The sequence below is a fragment of the Balearica regulorum genome, chromosome 6 (genome assembly GCF_011004875.1).
Source record: "Balearica regulorum gibbericeps isolate bBalReg1 chromosome 6, bBalReg1.pri, whole genome shotgun sequence".
In the NCBI taxonomy this organism is placed as follows: Eukaryota; Metazoa; Chordata; class Aves; order Gruiformes; family Gruidae; genus Balearica; species Balearica regulorum.
In genome coordinates this window covers 28,392,115-28,416,530 of record NC_046189.1, presented here as the reverse complement: position 1 = coordinate 28,416,530, position 24,416 = coordinate 28,392,115, and positions in this window count along the sequence as shown.

The window sequence follows — 24,416 nt, the reverse complement described above, 5'->3', positions numbered from 1 at the left end:
AATAAACCAAACTTTATCTACAAGGAAAATATAGTTTAACAGAGCAAGCTCAGATGAATTCACTTAGGAATCCCAGGAGGTTTTGTTGAGAAAATCTTTCACTAGCCATTAACTTTGATCCCTGGAGGAAAGCCAAAAGCCTGGGAGGGAATATAACTGATGTGAGTAGCTGTGGAACGTTAGTCTACCAACAATCCTGTGTAAAATAATGGAAAACTAATACAGTATTCAATTAAAAAACAATTAAGGCCTAGGAATGCAATCAATACCAAAGGTATTTTATGGAAAATAAATATTCTGAAACAATTTCTTTTCTCTCATGACTTTAGAAGTTTGATGAGTGATAGAAAAGATGAACTACTCTTAAATTTTTCTGAGACATCTGATTAAGTACTGCAAAATATCCTGGGGAAAAAAAATAGCACTATATAATGTTGAAAGGGCATATGTTGAATTGATTAAGAATTGGCTAATTGAATTGTCTCACTGCTAGAAGTAGCGGTAGGCTCAATGTTATTCTGTAATTTTGTCATTAAGTTGAGTGTAATATTACTGCTGGTAAAACTGGGATCTGGGATGAAGGGTGGTATAATTACAAGTGATGGCAAAGATGGAGTAGATAAAATACATTTTAATAAACCCAAATTCAGAGTTTCACACCTTCTTGCAATAACTGGAAGTCATTCTGTAGAGTGTGTGGAAAGACACCTAAAAAGACATCAAAAATAAAAGTACAATATGATCTTTAGGTTTATAAACCGGGAAGAAGTAGCTATAAGGAGGTGATTTTTAGGTTTGTGTATCATACCAAAAGACTGATAAATTAAAACTGTCTACTTATCATCATATTTCTAGTAGGTTGTTGCAAAACTGGAGCAGATGCAGGAAATAATAAAATCATATTGAGAAAAGGGAAAATGTCTTACAATGAAAGTGTTTTATGGACATCGAGTTAGCATCCAGTTCAGAGTACAGCCTTCCTACAAAGGATACCCAACATATATGTGAATGAGTAGACGTAGAGACAGGATGCTAACTGAAAGGTGTAAAGAAAAATGTACCTTTGTGAGGTATTGCGACTGGATGCAGAATCTCGCTTTTCTTGACATTAATTCTGTAAAAATCTGAAGTCTGGGCTTATGCTATTTCTCTAGGTTCTTCTTCATAGACAATGCAAAGATATTGGCACCTTTTGAAGATGACTTATTCATCTGTCTGATGCAACCTTTTAGGTTAGGCTAGCATGATGCTCTTTGTATACTCCATGATCCGTGGGTTACAGAGAGCCTAGGTAACTAGATGCTTAAGTTTTAGAAGGCCAAAATAAAATAAAAGGAATTTATCTTGTAGTTCTTCTCTTGAGTATGAGAAAGCATAAGCCTAAAGCCTATCATTTGTGCTGGATTTATGCCAAAATTGGTTGAGGAATCATAGATCTGTATTAGTTCTGCATGCTGTAACCCTGGCTGAGAGCCTCTGCATGCAGAGTAACCCTGGCTGAGAGCCTGGGCATGTTAGCTAACAAAAAAGATGCCTTTCATATGGCTGCACAGTTTTTTGACAGGTTAATGTCCAGATGATTCTGTGTTAGAGAAGAGGCAACTTTCTGTATGCATCCATGATCCATGCAACTCATGTTCCTCATTCGCATTCTTCAAACTCTTCATATCCACGCAAATTTTTGCAGAATTCTCAACTGCAAGGAATTAAACTATGATGCCATAAAATGCCTTTACCATCTGTGAGTGAATAAGTCATATTGAAGTTTACTTCCCCAAAATGTGCCTGCTGGTTACTTTTGTACAGTAGCAATACACTCTGAAAGTATGCCAGTTTATTTTAATTAATCCAGCTTATTATTCAGACCACTCTCTGAAGGAAGGCAATTATCTGTAGACACAAATGCAATATTGTAGTAGATGAGCCTTCTGTGATTGGAACAGTAAGAACAATATTAATCATATTATGAGATATTACAATTTCTACTTCCTCGGATCAGGAGGAAAGAGAGAGACACAATTAAATTTATTACTGTATAAATATGTCATGTTTATTCAGCCACTAGATAGATAGGAAATCTCTCATTTTTTAATCATCCTGGATTGAAATGCGTTACTTTTTTCCTGAAATGCAATTTTTTTTTTCTTAACACCAATCATAAATTGGTTGGAGGCCACTTTCCTGGCAGGTATCAGAGTACTTCACTGGCTCTACCTCAGCATCTGTTCCTGTGTTGTGAGAGTTGTATGGAAATTTTCTTCTGAGAAAAGGAAAATAATTGTACGGTTATGAGGGATTTTTCTACACCTATTTAACAAAACAATGTGATCCAATGTTATTTATGAATTTATTCTGTTGAGAATGGAACAAATCCTCCCTTTTCAGAAAGACCGTTTGGACTACCTGTAAAGCAGTGAAGATGAAGAGAGAGCCAAGCCAAGCTTCTGAGTGTTCTCTGTATGCTTCAGATCTGTGTACTTCAAGAATATTTATTGATGACTCAGTGGGCTGGAGAGAATTCATGGAAAAGAGAAAGATAAAATTAAAATTTGAGATCTAAGGAAACCCCTTTAGTCCTGCAGGTACAGATGTGCTCCTTAATAGATAGTTCCAGTAGGAACAGGATCATGATTTCACCATTACATATGTCCAAATGTGCCACTTACACATTAAAAATTTATAGCAAGTATTATTACTGCCTTATGACTCAAATTAATATTTCACCCCCCTCAGGAAATGAAACACATCAGATAATATCCTCTGTTTCTCCAGACTGATAGGAAATCATGTCTAGATATCTAGGGATCTTATTTTCCCTCCTGATAAAGTTAATCTTATATGTAATATGATACAGAAATAAACAGACAATTAGATACAAAAATCATAGAATCATAGAATTGTTTAGGTTGGAAAAGACTTTTAAGATCATCAAGTCCAACTGTTAACCTAGCACTGCCAAGCCCACCACTAAACCATGTCCCTAAGCACCACATCTACACATCTTTTAAATACCTCCAGGGATGGTGACTCAACCACTGCCCTGGGCAGCCTGTTCCAGTGCTTGACAACCCTTTTGGTGAAGAAATTTTTCCTCATATCCAATCTAAACCTCACCTGGTGCAACTTGAGGCCATTTCCTCTTGTCCTGTCACTTGTTACTTGGCAGAAGAGACCAACCCCCACCTCGCTACCACCTCCTTTCAGGTAGTTGTAGAGGGATAAGGTCTCCCCTCAGCCTCCTTTTCTGCAGGCTAAACAACCCCAGTTCTCTCAGCCGCTCCTCATAAGACACTTCACCAGCTTTGTTGCTGGTGTTGCAGCAAAGTGTTGCCCTTTGGACATGAAAAGCAAATCTTTTTACATCTTTCAACAGAGAAAAAGGGTTTCTTTATGTTATTACACTTAAGGACTTCATCCATCTCAGGTCAGGTTACTGACATGGCTAAGCTTAGAAGACTGTTCCAGGAGTCATATTAGAAAATATACTGATTTGTGTCTAATTATAAAAAAAATTACAACATAGTACAATTTGGGAATTTTGCTTTCTCTGTCCATTCAGTCTGGAGTGCACACTGTCACTGTAAGCTCAGTTTGGTCTCTATGTGAGAATGCATTTAGTTGCACAGTTGAGCATTTTCATTGAAGCTTAATAGTTGGAATGGCCCAAAGAATTGAGGGTGTTTGTCAAATAATAACATATGGATTTGATCACAAGATAAGTCATTAACTTATAGTTATATACCAGCTAGACACTTAGTTTGAGCTGGCTGTCTAGGATCCTTCTTCAATTGGTCAATAGAGAGGCACAAACCAGACATATATTCCTAAACCAGATATGTCTTAGGTGTGTTGAATCCATTGGCTGAGCACATCAAATGGTATTACGCTCTAGAAGGAAAGTGGAATTAGATCAGACAGTTCCCACCAAAGGCTCCAAGATCTCTCTTATTTATATATTGTGAATTCCCAGGAGCAGAGCACATCTGTTTTTATGCGAGATATGATGTTGCAAAGTTTTGGGGTTTGACCTGGACTTGTCATTTATACCGTCGTAAAAATTAGTAGTTAGTATATTTGTGAAAATTAGTAGTTGTGGTGGGTTGACCCTGGCTGGGGGCCAGGTGCCCACCAGAGCCGCTCTATCACTCCCCTCATTCTCTAGACAGGGAAGAAAAGGTACAACGAAAAAAAAAACTTACGGGTTGAGATAAGGACAGGGAGAGATCATTCTCTAATTATCATCATGAGCAAAACAGACTGAACTTAGAGAGGGAATTCATCTTATTTATTACTAAGCAAAACAGAGTAGAGGAATGAGAAACAAAACCAAATCTTAAAACACCTCCCCCCACCCCTCCCATCTTCCCGGGCTCAACCTCACTCCCAGCTTCAACCTCCGCCCCCCTCAGCAGCACAGGGGGACGGGGAGTGGGGGTTACGGTCAGTTCATCACGCGGTGTTTCTGCCGCTTCTTCATCCTCAGGGGGAGGACTCCTCTCATCGTTCCCCCGCTCCAGCGTGGGGTCCCTCTCACGGGAGACAGTCCTTCACGAACTGCTCCAGCGTGGGTCTCTCCCACGGGGTGCAGACCTTCAGGAGCAAACTGCTCCAGCGTGGGTCCCCCACGGGGTCACAAGTCCTGCCAGCAAACCTGCTCTGGCGTTGGCTCCTCTCTCCACAGGTCCTGCCAGGAGCTTGCTCCAGCATGGGCTTCCCACAGGCCACAGCCTCCTTCAGGTGCCTCCACCTGCTCCGGCGTGGGGTCCTCCACAGGCTGCAGGTGGAATCTCTACACTCCCTCATCCTCCCTCCATGGGCTGCAGGGGGACAGCCTGCTTCACCATGGTCTTCACCACGGGCTGCAGGGGAATCTTGCTCCGGCGCCTGGAGCACCTCCTGCCCCTCCTTCTGCACTGACCTTGGTGCCTGCAGATGTTCTTACATCTTCTCACTCCTCTCTCTGGCTGCAAAAGTGCTCTCTCTAACTGTTTTTCTCTTTCTTAAATATATTATCACAGAGGCGCTGATTGGCTTGGCCTTGGCCAGCGGTGGGTCTGTCTTGGAGCCGGCTGGCATTGGCTCTATCAGACACAGGGGAAGCTTCTAGCAGCTTCTCACAGAAGCCACCCCTGTAGCCCCCCTGCTACCAAAACCTTGCCACACAAAACCAACACAATATTTACAATGAATTTTGCAAATGTAATTTCTATAATACTTCGCTCTGCATCTTGGGAATCTGATGCAGCATAATAAATTTGGGTTATGCATATATTTAAGTGTTAGCAAAATGTAGAATAAAAAGCATGTGTCCCTCTCAATAGGATTCTTTTTATCAAATATTTGGTCAAGGTTAATCAGACTGTAGGAACAATATGAGACTAAAAACCTGGATGCCAGAGTGCTTGCAGGGATGAGTAAACCATCCAAGCATATTGAATATCTTAATCCCCAGACTACTATGAAGACCTCAGAGGCCTTTTTCAAAGGCCTTTACAGAATGAGAGGTTGGATGATAGGAGACAGCTGGTGGCAGGACAAGCAATGGGAATGGTACTGTCTTACTTCTGCTTTCTGCTTGTGTAAGACTATCCGTGCCATATTTTGTATTGTACTGACACATGTGAGATCACAATTTGACTGTTGTAGAATCATGAAAAGGATTAAAAGAACTGTTAAACGGGATGTCCCACCTGGAGAGAATAATAATGGTATCTGATATTTGAGATCATTATAGACGTTTTTGTTTTATTACCATGGATACATGACTCTGACATTACAGATAATGTCTATTTCATCTTTGCTTTCCCTTTATTTTTTTCTTTTTGGTGGGATACTGCTTTTATTATTTTAGTGATGTTGATACAAAGTAACATCTTACTCCTTTTGTTAATGTGCTCAGGTAATTAGGGGGTTACATTAGACTACTGTGAGTTCTTGTAGTCTTCTGCGGTTATGATCAACCTTAGCAAAATTAAATTTGTGCTTGCAGATGAAACAACATATAACAGAAGCCAATGAAAAGGAGAGAGAAAGTAATTTAACTGACTAATTAAGAGCTCAATCTGTGTGATGATGGGACAATACTTAGCTCAGAAGCACTTAGCCTTTCTGGTTTTGACCACTTAAAGAGTCCATTATACCATATTCAGCATAGAATTATATACTCCAGGGAATGTACTCAGCTGAAGTACCCACATTTCTTATATCTTCAAGGTACATGGCCCTCATTATACCCCTAGAGTATGTAATTATCTTGTAACAGCTACACACCTTGGTGCATTTTATGATCTCCTTAAAATGTTATATTTATTCTTTTCTTCTAAAGCCTCAGGCAGACAAAATTTGGTAACAGAATGATTAAGGTGTCTTGTTACAAACCTAGAGATTTGAGTTTCAGCCCACTTGAACTCCTCCAGGTGGCCATGTTTTAAATGAGAATCTGATCCCCTGTCTCAGGGAAGGGGTTAATATTGAGTCTAATGGGGTGATCTGACCTCTTGCATAGGGTCAACCCACAGAAGAAATTGGCTTGCTTCTACCATAATAGCGCAGCAGACTACTCGAGCTGCTGGGAGACCTTTAACCTGGTATTATTCAGAGCAAAAGTCATCAACAAATGTAATATCCAAATGTATCTGATCCTGTGGCTGTTAAAGATAATGACAGTGTTTTCTAATATCTTGGAAAAAGGGAGGTTGATCAAGCACTCACAGTTTTTGGTTGCCTTCACATAAGAAAATGATCCTGTGCTATCCTCAATTCCCTTTTTTTCTGAGAGCTGTAGTTGAACTCCCCTATAAAAAGGTGTTCTTTGAGCATTCTTGTCCAAAACTTTAATTTGTATGTAGTCTCCTTTACATCCATATTTTTCTGAATAAAAACTCAGAAGATCCTGTTCCTGTGGCTTAAATTAGTGTGTGCTTAAATGCTTTGCTGGGCAATGATATGGAATGCTCTGTCAGACATTAAATAAATAAAATTACCACATGCCACAACACCAGAAAAAAGCCAGTAATTTCCATCATTCATCTTTTCTCTATGGGTAAAACCATTTTTATATGACCTTAGAACATAAGAACAGAAGTATTTGCTCAGACAAAAGATCCATTTGTGACTGGTAAAAGTGAAACCTATGAAGATATAAAATACTAGAGCAAACATTTCTCTGAATATTCTCCTGCTCCCCAAGAATGTTCAGCTTAGCTGTATTTGATATCCCTCAATAGATTTCAGATCCATGAAGCTGTTCAATCACCTCTTAAACTCCTGTAAAGAGTGTTTCACATCCAAAATATTCCGTGTAAGGAGGATCACAGCTTATCTATGCACTGAATACAGAACCACCTGGGTTGATGTCTTTTAGTTCTTTACTGGCAGAAACAGTGAAAATGTATTCTTATTTGTCCTCCTCAGTTGTAATTTTGTAGCCCTCTATCACTTTTCTCCTTAATTAGCTCTTTCTTTAGACTGACAGGTGGATGGTGGCTGTTCCACAGTTTTGACCATTCTTGCGTTATCTTTCTATATCTTCATAGTCCTGCTATATTCTTTCAGAGGTGGCATACCAAACCTTCCTGTTGTAATTGAGATTTTTAAAATGTCATGATGATACTATGTTCTGTTCTTAATTCTTTTGGCAATGTTTGCTTTTTAATCACTACTAAGCACTGAGGTGGTATTTTCATCATTATCTGTTACAACACCATGATCTCAATTCTGAGTCATAACGGTCAGCTCAGAGACATCTTTTTATATGTAAAGGTAAGATTTATGCCCCTAAGTGCATCACTTCACATTTATTACACCAAATTACATCTGCTATTTTATTTCTTAATCATCCAGTCTCATTAGGTTCTTCTCCATTTTTCACCATCAGCCCTCATCTTTCCTATCCTGAAAACTTCTGAATGATTAGCAAACCTTTATCACCTCATGGATCTCTCCCCTTCCCAAATCATCGATTGATGTATGTAACGGAACAGACCTCTGCAAAATGCTACCGGTGACATCCTTTCCTTTGCACTCAGTGCTAGTGTTGTATTAATTTTCTTTTTTTCCTCAGGGCACAAGCATCAAACCCACACAAGAACACTTTATCAATCACAAAATCTCAGACAAGTCATGTATATTTCTCTATACGTTGTTGAGATTAGTTTTAAATGATCCATGTGATGAAGGTTCCTTCCACTCCCTGCAGAATGGAGACTGCTCTCCAGTCTGATGGATCTACCATCTATGACTTTTCTCATTACTCACCTTAAATGCTCCTTTTCTGTATCTAATTCCATTAATTTCATTCCTAACTTTTATGTGGATTGTCTAGACACCACAATGAATGTAATTTCAACTTTATTAACTAGGACGTGGGCTGGCTTTCAGTAGTGCCAAGTAACCAACCATTAATTGTTCTTGAACCTCATAGATATATTCTGATTTACCAAAGGTGCACAGAAATGCAGATTCAGGTCTACTAATTCAGCTGCAGGTGTGCTACACATCTGCAGCTTATCCAAGTTCATTCATGCTGTTTTGACAGTGCAGGATCAAGGATCTGTATCCCTGTTATGTGGTTCGTATGTACATGTCACATCGCTGATCGAGATAACAGATTGTAGATCATGCTGTAGAACAGCTTTGCCTCACTGTCTACACAATCTTTTTCACTTGGTGTAAAATGGCATATCTTAAAGAAATAGCGATGGACCTATGAATATTTACATCAGCCAATCTATCCTAGAGAAAGAAGTTGAGCCTGCAGTGAATGTGGAAAAGGGAGTGCAGGCCTGTAGGAAAGGCCTGGTTTGGTTTTAGTGGTAGATCAGCTAAGGGGTTCATTAAAAATTGCCTTTTAGTGTTCACAGATTTTGCACTGCTCATATGCAACCATTTGTTCTTACTTGGATATTTAATGCTTAACCTCACAGGGTGATAACTCTGAGCCTGATCTCTGAGCTCAGTGAGCTGTTCAGTAAGGGTTAATCAAAACCTCAGAGGGATTCACTAGCAAAGTTGAAATTACAATAGTTACCTACCTGCTTGGGGGCTCTAGTGTATTTTGTACTTTGCAATTAACTCCTTTTAATTGTTGCAAGATCTTGGAATTTTTCTCTCTTCCCATATTTGTAGGTATTTCCTCTTTGCAGTAAGAGGTGAGGAATTAGTCTAGTTTCTGTGTGATTGGCATAGAGGCTATATGTCTATCAGATACTAGTAGGAATTATTAATCGTAGTGATAAGCCAATCAAGCTGATACATTATCTAAAGGAATGTGCTGTACCTGTTGCACACTGATGTGAGATCGAAAATAAGCACTGACAACTCTATGATTTAACCTCTTTTAAGAATGACAGCTAGGGACTCATTTTGTATTTTCCCACAAATACTTTCTGGTTGTTTCCTCAATATATCTCTAGCATCTGAAAGTACTCTTATTCCAGAGTCAGTCTCAGATGTGTTACTTTGGTCTGTTAAGGGAAGCCTTTGTTCATGCAAACAGGGCCTTAGTGTGACATCCTCTTTCAGATTGTCTTGTTGTTTTGCTTCTTATTGTCCTGTTGCAATATATTTTTGTTTCTATTTCACTTTATCTATCATATCTGTGTTGATATTTTCTTTCTCAGAATTTCCATGCACTGAATATGTATGTGTAAATTTGCTTCCCCACATCCCATTACCTGCATTTGGTCAAGGTGAAGCCTGTGCTGATCCCTGCTCATTTTTCTAACCTGTCTCTTTCCCTTTGTAGAATTTTCCCTTTCTCGATGGTGTTTGCAAAACATCTCAATTCAGTTGGATCCACAGACTTTAATTAGTCCTATTTGTTTCTTCTTCAAGACCATTAATACTGCTGCTAAGTAAAAGCAGGCCTAACACCAGTCTCTTTCTTCTTGCTGAATACAGCATCTCATGTTAATGCATGATTATTTATTCTTACCTCCTGTTTATGATCCTTTAGCCAATTCTCAGTGAACATGATATCGTTCCTTTTTGAGACATGGTATGAATGATTGTGATTCAAATTTAAAATGATTCCTGGAAGAAAATAAAACTAAAGCTAATAAAAATATCCATAAACATTGTTACTGCTTGTTTTATTGCAGATTTGTGTAAGTCTTATGAAAGAAGTTTATTATCTGTTTTTCTAAGTAGTCTTCTGTATTGAGGTCCTGTCTCTAGAATTGTTGCACTGGATTCATGCCCTTGTAATGAAAGCAGTGGTGAAACTGGTAAAAATGAACAGAAATACTCCTAGCAAATACAAAGCAATCCTGAGACAAGAGCCAAATGCACAGCTGGTATTATTTGTTATAGCTGTACTGAAATTAATAATTTTAAGTCATTGTTTTTACATCAGGAAAATTAAGCATTGGAATGACCCAGTATGGCATTTGGAAGATTTTTGTGTATCTTTTCATCAGGACTAGGTATCTTATTTGAATTTATTTTCTTAATATCTAGCTCAGCCAAAAAACATGGGTCTAGTTGCAAATTTGTAGGGCCTTTGGCTTTTACTCTGCAGGCAGTCAGTCAAGATTAACATTTATGATTTCTTTTCACCTTGAAAACTGATGAGTTTATGTTTGATACCAGCAAATGTTCTTACGTAAAATCTTCTTCATAAATGGAATATATGCATATAATTAAAATACAATTTTCTGTTATATTTCAGCATTGCTTTTACAAGATTATTTAGATCAATAGCAGTATAATATGTAAACCCACATGGGAATAATATGAAACAGTCCTTTCCTTGCTAGCTTCACTCAGTTTGGAGAATCAAATTTCAAAACATTGCTTCAACCATTGTATATTTAGTGCAGCGGAACAAAATTGGGATACCATTTCAGATTTGTTTATAACTGCAAGCACAAAGAGTTGTTCTTTGTCCCTGGGGTACAGCAATGGAGAAGACGAATAGGATTGTTCGCCCCAAGAAAACCTGACGTCAAAAGGAAAAGAACTAGCTTTCCTGACCAAGGTCAAAATGGAGCATGATTTAGAGAGACTTATCGTAGCAGAGTATCTAAGTCAATTCATATGAATTTACCTGTTTGAATATAAACCCAGCATACTAGTGCAGTGCTGCGCCTGACCTAATTAGCCCTCAGACATATAATTGTTCTGCACGTGTATTTGAATGGACTCTTACATTTTTAGTCCCAGGATTACAAAAGTAGAGCTTGCTTTTTACTTATTGCCATTAATCAGAACAGCTCTACCGCTAGTGCCCTTACAGAGGGCAGAATAAGTAAAAGTAGCTTTCATACTGGATCCAGAAAAATCTGCCTGGGAAGAAGGTATGATTTGCTGTGGCTATCGCAGTTGTGGGAATACCTCACTCCTTGGACAATGTAAACTGCAGGTCGGTGTTAGGACCAAGAGGAATCTCTGCTCTAGTTTCCAAGAGTATAGCCAGGCACAGCACGAGTACTGTCGCCATTGATGACTGCACAGATTCATTTGTCCTGACTTTTTGGTATTCTGGGATTATTTGTACATTTCATTAGAAGTGCAGGTCTGTGCTCAGAGCATGGCAAGGATTTCTTTGAAACCATGAAGTTTTTCCTCCACAGCTTTGCAGCATCCCAGTAATACAGGGGGTGGGTTTCTTTTTCACTTTTTTTCTTGTAATGTAGGATGAAAAGTGATGAGGTAATTTGCCAGCCTTTATGCAACTGCCAGATGGGTTATATTAATATCATAAGAACATATTGTTCCCAATGCCTGCTTAAAAGGAGAAATGCTATATCAGGCCTGGATTCAGTAAAGTGCCAAGGCACGTGCCAGTATTTATTCCTCTTTAGCAAACTGGTTATGTACATACCTGATATAATTGAAATGGACATTTTAACTGGTTTTCCTCTGAGCTGAGGCATTAGCAGCACATGAGAAAGTTGATTTTCTTTTGCCAGTGTTTTGCTTCTGATTGTTTAATAACATTCTCTGACCCAGCATGACCAAGCACTACACACTGCTTTCCTAGAGTAACTACACCACCACTGTGTTGATATTTGGGCACATGAAAGATTATAAATAAGAGCCAGGATTTGTCAGGATGTGGAAGATGATTTCAGTTGCTGAACTGTGATCTAAAGTATGTGTAAGACGTCCAATAAGGTTGAGTATCTCTTACATTGAGATCCCAACTCACTGTGAACATCATCTCAATTCTGTTGATTATACATAGTCACTGTGCAGATGCCATTTATGCATTCTATCCCTCCACACTTCACATTAAGGAAAGGGTTGTAAGTAGTTAGTGAAATCTTAAATTCAGAATAGACATTTTAATACACAGTTAGTGAACATTCTGACACATAATTAGCTTTCTCATAACTACTATCCTAAATAGGCACCTCTGATATTTTCTACAGGTATTGTTGCATTCATCTGTATGTGCTAATAGCTCTAAGATACCTCTAACATGCCTTGTTGTATATTGCTGCTGCAAACCCTCACCTCTGTTGTTTAGAGGGAGTCAGAAGTCTGCAGATGATGAAATTGTTTCATATTCTATTGACAGGGATCTGCAGAACGTTTTACCTTCTCTTCAATGGCCTTGCTCCAGAGCAAGCAAGATTTCTTCTTTTATCTAAAAATCACACTGCCAACAGGGAAAGTACAAAAGGGAATATCTCTGACTAGATTGTATCTTCCTTAGCTTTCCTTCCACCTGTGAGGCGCCAACAGCATTTTTAAGCTTCGAACAAGCTGAATTAAAATTAAAACTGATATATTTAAAAACTTGTTACATTTCAGCAGCTCTGGTCAGGACACAGAGAGATCATAAGGGACCAGGGGGAGGTGAAGAGCCTTTTTTATCTCCTGTGAATGTCCTGGTTAGAAAGCATTACTGGTATTGCAAGATCACAATTAAATAACAATAAATTCACACAAACATAAACACAGGAGTTACTTTCTCATTCTCTTTCTCTTTGCTGAAGAGAGGGATTTAACTGTGATGACAGGCCATTTCTAGAGGATTAACAACCTGTACCTTTAGTCAATCTGCCTGTTCACAGGCTCTCTCTGCATTCTGTTCAGCTGTGTAATTCTGTGTAAATGGATGGAAACAAGGAAAAAAGAAAACCACTATTGCTCTGATTCTTCAAATTGTTCTGCATGGGACAGTTTATTATTTTTTAGTTTTATTTATTTATGCACAGCATTAGAGCATGGAACGCCTTTGGCTTTGTTATGTCAGGCACTGTATTGACATATAACAAAAAAGACTGCTTGAAAACTTTAGGGTCTAATCGAAGACCTGTTGTGGTAACCGTATAACTGTGGGGCTCAAGTACACAACTATGTGCTGATTTTAGGAAATGTATGATTGTTTTCCTCCAAATAAAGCAGTTTTATGTGAAACAGAAAGGCAGGAAGCTGACTGCTGTGATTTCATTGCTCCTGCCTTTAGGAGACAGCTAACCTTTCAGAGGCAGGGACTGTGGTGAATATATTCATCAGGGAGGGGAAGAACACTGATGTGTTTACTAGTATCTTCTTTTAATTTTATAACCAAAACAAACAGCTGTCTTTTTGATATACAATTCCATAGGTTGGCTTTTAGAACATGTAAGGTAAAGCACTGTCAGGACTGAAATATAATCACCTTTGACTTCAGCAAGGCCAAGATTTCAATCCAGCATGGGTTTCAGTCAGCATTTTAGCTTAGGTGTTCAAAGGCTATGTTCTCTACTCATATGATTTTGTTGTGGGTTTGTTTTGTTTTGTTTTGTTTTTAATGAATCATAACCCCAAATAATACCTTTTGGACATATTGATGAATTTCAACAAAATATGTCAGGCAGGCAGTTCTGAGGGGCTGCACCCTTAGAGACTTGCTTGCCTAATAGAATACAGAGCCCTAATCAGTGTTGTCTATAAATCTGTGGGAGCAGTCTCTCCTAAGGGACATTTCTGTCAGTGCCAGCACAGGGAGTGGGGAGGTACCAAAAGTAACCAAGAGGAAATGTTGAAGGGGGAATGTTGTGAGACATGATCCTCATATGCCTTATTCTGACCTGTGGAGAGACAGCAACATTCAAAAAGGAACAAGGTCTCTGGTCCCTTTCTTGTACTGACACACTTGCATCCACTCTGGCTTATAAAACATGACTAGAGGGAGCTGCGGTGACTGACACTGGAAGGTCAGGCGGTACAGTACCCAGAGTGTATTGATGCAAGTTGAAATCCTGTTTCTACTGGAGAAAATATTAGTACATATGTATTCTCACTTTCCCAGATTAACTCTTAGAACAACTTGTGAGGTACACGTTATGGCAGCTGCCTTGGCTGCTTCATATCTTTTCAGAGAGAGAACTGGAGTGACTCTGGATCTCTATCACGTCTGAGTGACCCTTTAACTACATAACTGCATGACAAAAGGGAACACTGACACGTCCTTCTGAAATACCTTGTGTAGTGGTGTCCACACTACTAAATAGGTGTGGAAAACATGTGCTAGCCTGACTTGCTGATGAAAGGAGTGCCTCACACTGAAAAATGCTTCAGTAAAAAAAAAAAGGGGGCTTCAGTACTGCCAAGTTTTACACAGTTTTGCCTTGGCACCTTTACTAATAATTATTACTCTAAAAATTGGGGATCTGTGGATGCTATGTATGTTCTAGGGCTTGAAGGCTATGACGGTGAGATTTAGGCATGCCCTTTCTCTGGCAAATCTAATCTATGGCCTTCCTTCAAGGATTTGTGGAGCAAATCCTTGTACAGCTTAAATCATTATTCACTTCCTTGGCTGTGGTAGGATGCTAAATACCCACATGTACTTGGGAAAAGATTAACAGTGGTCAAACAAAAGGTGGCAAAAGAGCTGTTGGTCCTTAAAGATTCTGTAGCAGCTGCCACGAATCTGGAAAAGTTCCTCCAGGTAAAAGTGCAACCCAATCTATTGCCTTATTTCTGGGCTTCCTCAGTCAGCTGGGACTAATTAAGATAACCGGGCTATAAAATGGCAGCAGAAAGCATTTCCTGGCTCTTCTGGGTAGTTGGTTTGCTGGGATGGGTTTGATGTATTGTGAGCAGGGAGAGAAATGGAGCATGTTAATGCTACTGGCCGGGGAGAAGGGGAAGTTGTGGAATTCAGTGCTCTGCTAGAAACTTGCCCTCTTAATGAGGTGATCATAAAATGCCAATTCCCCAAAGCTAGCACATATTTTTGTATAGTGTCTTTATTTTTATATGAGGTAGGCATAGCTATTTTTCCACTTTCTCTGACAGCAGGCTGACCAAATACTACTCAAAGGAGTATTGTGGCTGCTCTATGCTTTCCTCTTTCCTTTGGCTGTACAGTTCTCAATTAGCTTTTAAGTTGCATTATAGATCTGCTAACAGTTGTGCAGTTAAATCATTAATTACCTTCTCAGTCAGTTGGGAACTCAATTTCACTTTGGTTTGCAGTTTGTGCTCCACAGTAGATTACTTAGCTAATCCATAAACATCTTCAGACAGTATAATTTAAAGAAGTTAATGATGAGGAAGTTTAGACAATTTTATCACAAAATAATTCTTAGTTAGGCATGTGAAATAAAAAGTGTTTATGATGGTGAGGTTTTTAGCTATGCAAATATCAGGCCAGTCATGTAAGCAAATAGAATGAAAAATTATGTGAGGTGGTAGGGTTTTTTCCCCAATTAGTAAGAAAACTGCTCTTATTATTGTTATTATCTGTCTAAAAGATTAAAGGAGAAATAAGGATTCAGCAGAACAACCGGACTGGGAGCCAAAATATCTGAGGTTGTTTCTAGCTCTATTCCTGACCTGTGTTCCAAGCAAGTCTGTGCTTCTGAGTTCTGGTTTATTTTTCACCTTTTATCTTATCTTGTCTATTTAAATTTGGAAATATTCAGCACAATCTGTTTCTGCTGCATATATATTTACATCTACCACAGTACTGTCCTAATTTCAATTTGCATGCTAAGGAAATATTCTATTGCTACTAATAATTATACATTCAAATGCAGCAAAGCTTCTAGGTATATTATGGGTTTTGTCTTGGGATAGGGGTGGAGGCAAAGGTTTCTACTGCAAGTGTTTCAAAGGCTGTTGATTTTCTAATTAATCTAATTCCTCTAGTGTGTTGCAAGGCTGCGTCAGTCCAAACATTATTTGTTTCAGAGTATGGAGGCCTGGCCTTATTTTTCCAGACAGGCAAAGCTATCTAGAGAGACTGTTATCACCTTGTCTAAATACTAAGGATAACAGCAGAGAGAAGCAGAGATTTTTTAATAATGCCTGATGGTCATTTAGCAGACAGTAGGAATTCCAAGAGGAAAATTTGGGGGTTGGTATTAAAGGATGTTTTCTAACACAAATTTTAAAAAGAAACATCCACTAGATTATTATTGTTTGAGAACTGCTAAGGCACTGCTGCTAGAGGTGTAAAGCATTTAAAATTAAAGCGGTCACTTTGCCATGTGGTCTCAGATAGGAGCAGTCTTAACTTTTGTTCCCAAACAGACTGAAATACAAATTGTGAAGAGGCCTCTAGCCCATTTAGCTGTGTTAGTGACAGAAATGTTGTCACGGAGCAATTATTTTTCTCATGACTTAGGAAACTGGAGAGAAGATAGAAGTTGAGAAACTGGTGTGTGAAAATGGGAGTTGAATTCCAGTGAATGGAAATGTTCTCCCTCATCCAGGAGAAGACGGGTGAGACTGTTGCAGACTCAGCCCCTCTAATCCAAATGGGAAATGGAAGATTTTACAGCTGGGATGAAAATGATGGGAAAAGGGCAGGTTGAGCCATGCAGAATTGTTCCGGACAAGTTGTCAGGGTTTCTGACCATCTCCTTTATGGATCTGAGATTTATTCGGATTAAGCCTGAGCAGTTAAAAAGAGCATTTCAAAGTAAATGGTATGGCATATAAAACTGCATGAAAACACAGAAGCTGAACAGAGGACTTCTTTGACTTCTCTGATGCAATGCTACTTGGTTTTGCATTTGACTCCCCACTGTTCACTGGGACAGGCCAGCATGCAAAAAGTTCTTTATATTCCATCATTAATAATTTGCCTCCATTATGTCAAGTTGTCTTGTTCCTCCTGTGCTGTAAGAGGGTGAAAGAGCTATTTTGTAATTATAATCATTTTACTATTATGCTAAAAAAGAAATGTTTTGTTAGAAATACAGAAATTTCTCAGTCTTTTATAGTCCAATTTTAGCCATGACTCTAGACAGTTGACTGATTTATTAACAATGAACTATTAGATTTGATTGAAGAGAGCAGCAATACATTTTACAGAAACACTAAGAAAATGCGCATTATTTCACACAAAATTTTCAATTTTTGATTACATTTTAGAAGCTGATATTTCAGGGTAGTATTGAAAAACAAAAAGGAAAAACCTGAAATGTTTTGTTAATATTTTGAGGTTTAATCTTTTTTTCTCTGAAAATGCAACTGGACAAAAGTTGTGTCAATCTCAGTATTTTGATGATGTCAACCAGCTCAGCAATGCATAGGATAGTATCTGATTTTATTTTTCCTCCTATTTGCAGATATCTTTTTCATTTATCCTGTTTTTAGGGAAGGATTTGTGATTTTTAAATATTTGCAAAATTGCTTCCATTCTGGGTGGCCGCACAACTACAGGAGCTTTGTCACCTCTTTTCCTAAAGGCTGAAGGAAGTTGATGCATGCCAAATTAATTGCCCAGATTACATGTTTTTCCCTCAGCCAAAATGCAGGCGTGTGATAGGCGTCCCTCTGACTACACTAATGGTTGCACCTCTTGCACACTCCTGAGGATCTGTTGTGAATCCTTTCATCTGACTAAAAGTCATGTCAAGGGGACCATCTGGATATTTTGTCCCATTTTTTACCATAACTTTTGGCATTTAAGTTTCTTATAATAAGCCCCGTGACCTACCCCACAGTGTATTATGCTAACAGTACTGACCTGTGTGGTATTAGTGAATTGTTGGAATCCTTGATGTGTGAGGAAGGGATCACCTGGGCATGTTTTCCCTTGTTTTTACTTCCTCAGCAAAGAGAGGGAAACATGCACTTTGCATAAAAGAGTTTGTATTTTACTCAGAAACTTCCAAGGAAAGGGAATTGTACACATCTTCCTGAAGTCTTTATACAAGGGTTGGCTTAGCACAATAGGCCTAGTACAAAGGCAGCTTTATGTTCCACATGGCCAAGATATTAAAGCTACTGGCTTTGCTCTCCTTCCCTTTTTTGTGCTGGAGGTAGGTTACAGAAATTTAGCTTAAAAGAAAAAGTCAAGAAGGTAAATTCAGTCTGTACTGGATCTCTTAAACAATTCATCCTTTCCCAAGGAGGATTTTCTATCTGAATTTTTCCCTCTTGTTGATGAAGAGTATCTGTAGAATTTGGCTCTCCTACAAGTACAACCATGAATAATGCATGGTGACTAGAAAAGAACGGGCAGCAAATAACAACAGGAAACAAATACCACACTTTGCAGAACAAATTTCCAGGTGCACAATAATTCCTTCTAAAATCTGTGAACCTCATGGGATTCTCATATATTTTTGTGAACACCTGCAAGCAATAAATATCCTGATGCCACGTATTGCAGCTGAATTTGCTGCCTTCATTTGTGGGGGGGGAGAAATCACATTCATATAACTCATCTATCTCCTGTGTCAAACTCCTCTGCTCTGCTTCGCGGTTCTGCAATTCAATGTAAATAGTGGGATAGTTTGCAGCTACCACACACACTAAATAGCCTCTTGTGGGGATCATGTTTGCACGTAGGTAAAGTATTGCCACAGGACCTGATTAAGTTTGCAGGGAGTAATGGACATGCTGTTGATAGGGGTCTGCTAAGGGACTGATCCTTTCTTCTGTCTCCCATTCAGCTATCCCACGTCCAATTGGTGTAAGAAGAGGTGACATTAGCAGGGCTTTTTTGTGTTTACCCCGCAGTGAGGATTTATTCCACCAGCTACTGTAATTTCTCACTCTCTGCCAATACTACAAAGTCTTATATTGAGGTAACTTTGATAAGGCTGTGGTAGCAGAGGCTCTAGGAGTTGAGACTCCCCAGAAGATAAAAGAGGATACTTGTGCATTTGTGGACAGGACCCCAGCATTGACAAAATAAGTTTGTGACACAACACAAGCCTTCTTTATGAAGAACTAAAGTAATTTGTGATGTATGATTTTAGTTAATGCATTTGCAACAAATGCTGTGAATTTTTTTCTGTCGAAAACATCCTTGAACAAAAAGAAAATAAAACAGAAATTACTAAAAACTTGTGACTTGCAAAGAAGTGCTGTGTTAACAGTGGAATCTGATGGGAAAGGGAGAGAAACACCTTCCAGGAGGGAAGAAAGCCAGGGTCATCAGATCAGCAGGTTGTAATCAAACTCAAGCAATGTCCTTCAACTGATATGAAGTCACTTCTGTTAGTGTTTTCTCATTTTGCACTTTTGTGATTATGTATTCAGTTTAGTCAATGAGAATACAACCTTTTAATCAGATCATCTGCAGAGAAAAGCCCATTGCTTTTACTTTAAGCATGTGGAAATAGACTCAAGAGAACTCAAGACAACCTCAAAGGCATGGGTAATGTTGTTTACCTGAAAACAATGAATCCAAGAAAATGTCCCCAGGACAGGAAAAACATGTGAATCCCAGGACATTTCCATCTTTCTGAGGGCTAGTCCAATCTATGTACCCCCAAGCACCAGGAAAAAAAAAAAAAAAAAAAGACCTTTCTGGTTTGTACTTTTCAGTGTCCATGCGTTAGAACAGAAGAGATTTGGACACTGATGCAGTATTTCAAAGTCTTGAGGAACAGGACAATACACATTTATAATTCCTTCTCTATTTATCTTATTCTGCCCAGTCCTTCGGGGGGGGGGGGGGGGGGGGGGGGAGCTTAATCCTGCTGGAATTCCCATTGCCCTCATGCCAAGGTAGATCAATGCCCCAGCTGATCAGTGTAAGTATCCCACAAGTGTTTCTGGGCTTGTTAATTTACTTTTGTGCCAGTGGGTATTTTCATGAGAAAGTGAATGGGTCAAAGTGGCTTTTGTGACAGATTCAAATATATCATGTTGGGTTTTTTTCCATTAAATGCTTCGATAAAGAATACACACACTTGAACAGTGCACTGGCTTTATAATCCGTAAAAGGAAAACCCAGAGTTCATTAATCAGACTGCAAACAACGAGAAAGTGAGACTCAGCCTATGGCTGTATGTTTTAGAACTAAAGCTTGTTGTTAAAATAAGTGGTTTATTTTGCATATTTTACTAGCTAAGAAAACACTATGTAAATGATATCAGACTATCGAATAGTACACAACTTTTCCTTCCTTTACAATACTATTCCTTAATTTGATTTCCCAGACTGATAGAAGTTATGTATTATTGCAAGAAAGGCAAAAATATCCAGATGTGAGACAAAAAATTACTTAAAAGTAAATGAGCTGTTATTCCATGAGTGTGCCTAGATTTCCACCTATCCACCTTTTTCAAGCCTAGTCTTGCTGTTTCATGAGAAAAGGCTTACCTGTACAGACTAATCTCAAATCTCAGGCATGGGGGATGAGAGGACATGGTTATATCGTCTTGCTGTCTATTCTCTGTGGCCATCAGTTGCAGAGAAATTGGCCACAAGGACCTCGTACTCCTTGGAGACCTTATTGCAACCTTTCAATATATAAAGAGGGCTTATAAGAAAGATGGAGAAAAGCTTTTTACCAGGGTCTGCAGTGACAGGACAAGGGAAAATGGTTTTAAGCTGAAAGAGGGTAGATTGGATATAAGGAAGAAATTTTTTGTGATGAGGGTGGTGAGGCACTGGAACAGGTTGCCCAGAGAAGTTGTGGATGCCCCATCCCTGCAAGTGTTCAAGGCCAGGTTGGATGGGGCTTTGGGCAACCTGATCTGGTGAATGATGTCCCTTCCCAATGCAGAGGGGTTGGACTAGCTGACCTTTAAAGGTCCCTTCCAACCCAAATCATGCTATGATTCTTTGACTCACCTGCTGTGCAGAACACCTGGGTGCTGTATTGAGGGAAAATAACCTTCTCCACAAAGAAGCAACATCGTCCTGGGGGGAGCTGAGAAGGAGAGGTGGCAACTTGTTCTTATACCTTTGAAGCTATTCAGTGACACACTGTCCCTTGGTATTGTAGGATGCCATCTATTCTGTAGTTGGTGACTGCTTCTGTCTTAGAGGGTTTGTAGTTTAAAGGCAAGGAGTAGTATCTGGAATAAACAAAGTAGAGGTGGAAAAGGGAAGACACTTGACAATGAAGACAGATTAATGCTTACTAGCTGCAAACATGCTTCGTAGCACAGCAGTGACTGTGATGATCCCAAAGATTTTAAAACATTTTTTTCCTTTCTGGTTTGGACAGATAAGACAGCAGTTGATCAGAGTGAGATGGATTTTCCACAAGGAAGAGAAAAGAGTCATCACTGACAAGAGAGGGCAGCAGGGTGAGAGGACATGAGGCTGAGAAGTTATCTTCACAGAGAATATAACCAGAGTTCAGGGATGTCATTCTGGCTCTAGACTTCTGATTAGATTAGGTTGCAGTAAGCCTAAGGGCAGCTTTAATACACATGGAACCAGTTTAAAATTGGTTCCTGAGAAGGATAGAGTGCCCTGCTTACATCCCAGATGGGTGCCTGCTTCACCAGCAGTGTGCTGAAGTGGCAACAGAAAATGGAAGAAGGAGGGCAGGTGCATAGTGAACAAGGCCAGGAAAGGCTGGATCTTTCCTTATGGGTGAAACAGGGTGAGAAAGCCATAATAATCTACAGTTGCACCCCTGAGACCTAAGCTAGGCTGGCGGGTGCTCAGGGCAAGGGGCTTCTGATTCGTTAGGAGTAACATCAAGCTCCTAAGGAAGGTGGTGCTGCATGCATGGGACCCAAGAGAAAGCTAAGGCCAATGAGAATGCCATGCAATGGAGAAGGGATGAAGGCTGAGGGAGGGTTGGAGATAGAAGGAGCAAACCTGCTTTTCATGCAGAAAAGATGAACACATAAGGCTTCTAAAATGAAGTGTTTAATTTCTCCAAGTCAGCTTTATTTTGGTCAACAGCAAGGGTCACAACAGAGCATTAACACTATGCTGTGTACGAGTGTTTGCTGACTGATGCACTGAAAATGCACTGAGCTGCTTGCAGGCTAGTGAAACAAAAAAAAAAAAAATAGATTAAGGGTTTGTAAACATGACTGCCCCATAATTCATGGATGATTTCCCTCAAAGTATATATTCTTCTAATGAGCCTTCTTTAAATGCAGTGATTGTAATTTTTGGTAAGCATTTTCCTTTTGAGAAAGCAATAAAATGTAAGTGATAACATCCAAAAAATCCTTATTTCAGTTGCAGTGCACAGTGTTTCTGACTATAAGTTAATGGTTTACATATTAATTTTCTCATCTCTCTGATGGGCAGAAAATTGCTTTAATATAAATGCAGTTAAATTTGTCATTTTATATCTACACAGCTTAGGTTTAGAAATTTATTACAAGCAGTATCAAATTGTTTCATAGCAATTTAGCAGCTTTTGTGGAAGAAAAATGTGTCAAGTTGGAGGTTGAGGTAAAATTTTTCTCACATTATAATTAATGTACTTTTAATGTTTATTGTCTAATCAATTATTTTAAAGGAGACTTGAGGAATGTAATAAAAGTGTTTGACTGATTCTTGGAAAAGTTAGGCTGGGTTTCTGAGTGCGCACAGGGATTTTCTTTTACCACCCAAATAAAAAAATCTAAAATTCACTTTTTACAAATAAAAGTAAAAATGGTAACAATTTTGGTTCCAAATTTCTCCCACTGTTCCAACAGGTGAGAGAATAAGAAGGAAAATAATTTACCTATTTTATCAACTCAGCTTTCCTTTTGAAAACCATACTTCAGTTCCACTAATACTGTCAGCAACTCAATCAGCAAAGTAATAAAGCATGGCTTTACACTGGAGGATTATATTATCAACTTGACTGAGGCTGTTCAGAACCATTCCAGTGAAGGGACAAAGTCTGATCTTAATGTTAAGTAGTTCTTTGAGTTCATCTCTCATCCAATAGTAATCGATCCTGAAATGCTTTTGTAACTTAAATCATCTGCATAGCACCAATGCTATCCAAAGGGACTATGTGTGTACTTTGGAGCAGCACTTGAAGGACATTTTTGATTTGGGACATGAACTCTGCTATCTCATCTGGAATCAATCCTATCCCATAATTAGATGATGATGATAATGATGATGATGTTGTTATTGTTATTATTATTATTAATTTTGCATCAAAGCCATCCCTAGACAATGCACTGTAAAGGACTATAGTTTAATCTCAAGCCTGAGACAAGGTTATTACAGCAATTTCCCATACTGGGAAAAGGGTCTTTAGAAGGAAAATGTGACACACACACACACTCTCTCTCTCTCTTCTTCTCACCCCATTTTTGGAAATTGTTCATGGATTTTCACTAGCTCTATTCTCTGTAACATCCACTATAACTAAGTGTACCAGTTACATTGATTTGTGTTCTGCCTCTGTGATTCATGGCATGCCAATGTGGTCATTATAATTGAGTTCCAGAATGAAGATAAGCAAGAAAAAGATAAAGCGATAACCTCCAAAAAGCTAGAGATTAATGAGCACTTTAGTCCTGAAGAAGGCAGTGAATGCGTGTGTTTAGGAAAGTTAGGTCTGTGTAAGATGGGGGAGAAGGTGAATGGCTTTTCCTATGTACATGTAGAAAAACCCACAAAACAAAACCAACAACAACAACAAAAAAAACCCAACAAAAAAGTGTATGATTGTACAGTTTAGGTAAGATTTGGGGAAAAAAACCTAACTTTCTTCCCTTTCTCTTCCCTTCTGGCCTGCTTCCCATCTTACAGCGTCACTGCCAATACTTTTCTTTTTCACTTCTTTCCTTTCTGCTGCAGAGTAGCAGCTAATTATCAGAACAGAGTGAAGAAATATAACAGAATTTAAAAGTTGTAGACTTGGTTTGTAAATGCCAATATCTATTTCATAAAACATACTCATTGATGTACTGAGTTTATCTTGCCTTAGCATTGATGAGGCATGCATATTTAACTCTGATCTTTAGGAGAATCGAACTTTCAAGGGGAAAAAAATTCCAATCTGGATTTTAGAATTACCAGTGATGTGAAGCCATTACAAATCTCCTCAATCTGCTCTTAAATATATTACTGAGTTCTTTGCATCTTTCACCGTAAGGCTTATCTTCCAGTGAACTCATTCTTCACTTTTTCAATATCCTCCTTGAATTTCAACTCCAAATTTGTCATAGGATTCCAGTTACAGCATAGTATGGATACCCTATTCTTTCTCAGCTCATGTTTTGTCTTTAGCTTCAGGTCTTGATATACTCTTTGTTCATGGTATTTCATTGATACTTCATATTCATTTCATTGCAACCAAA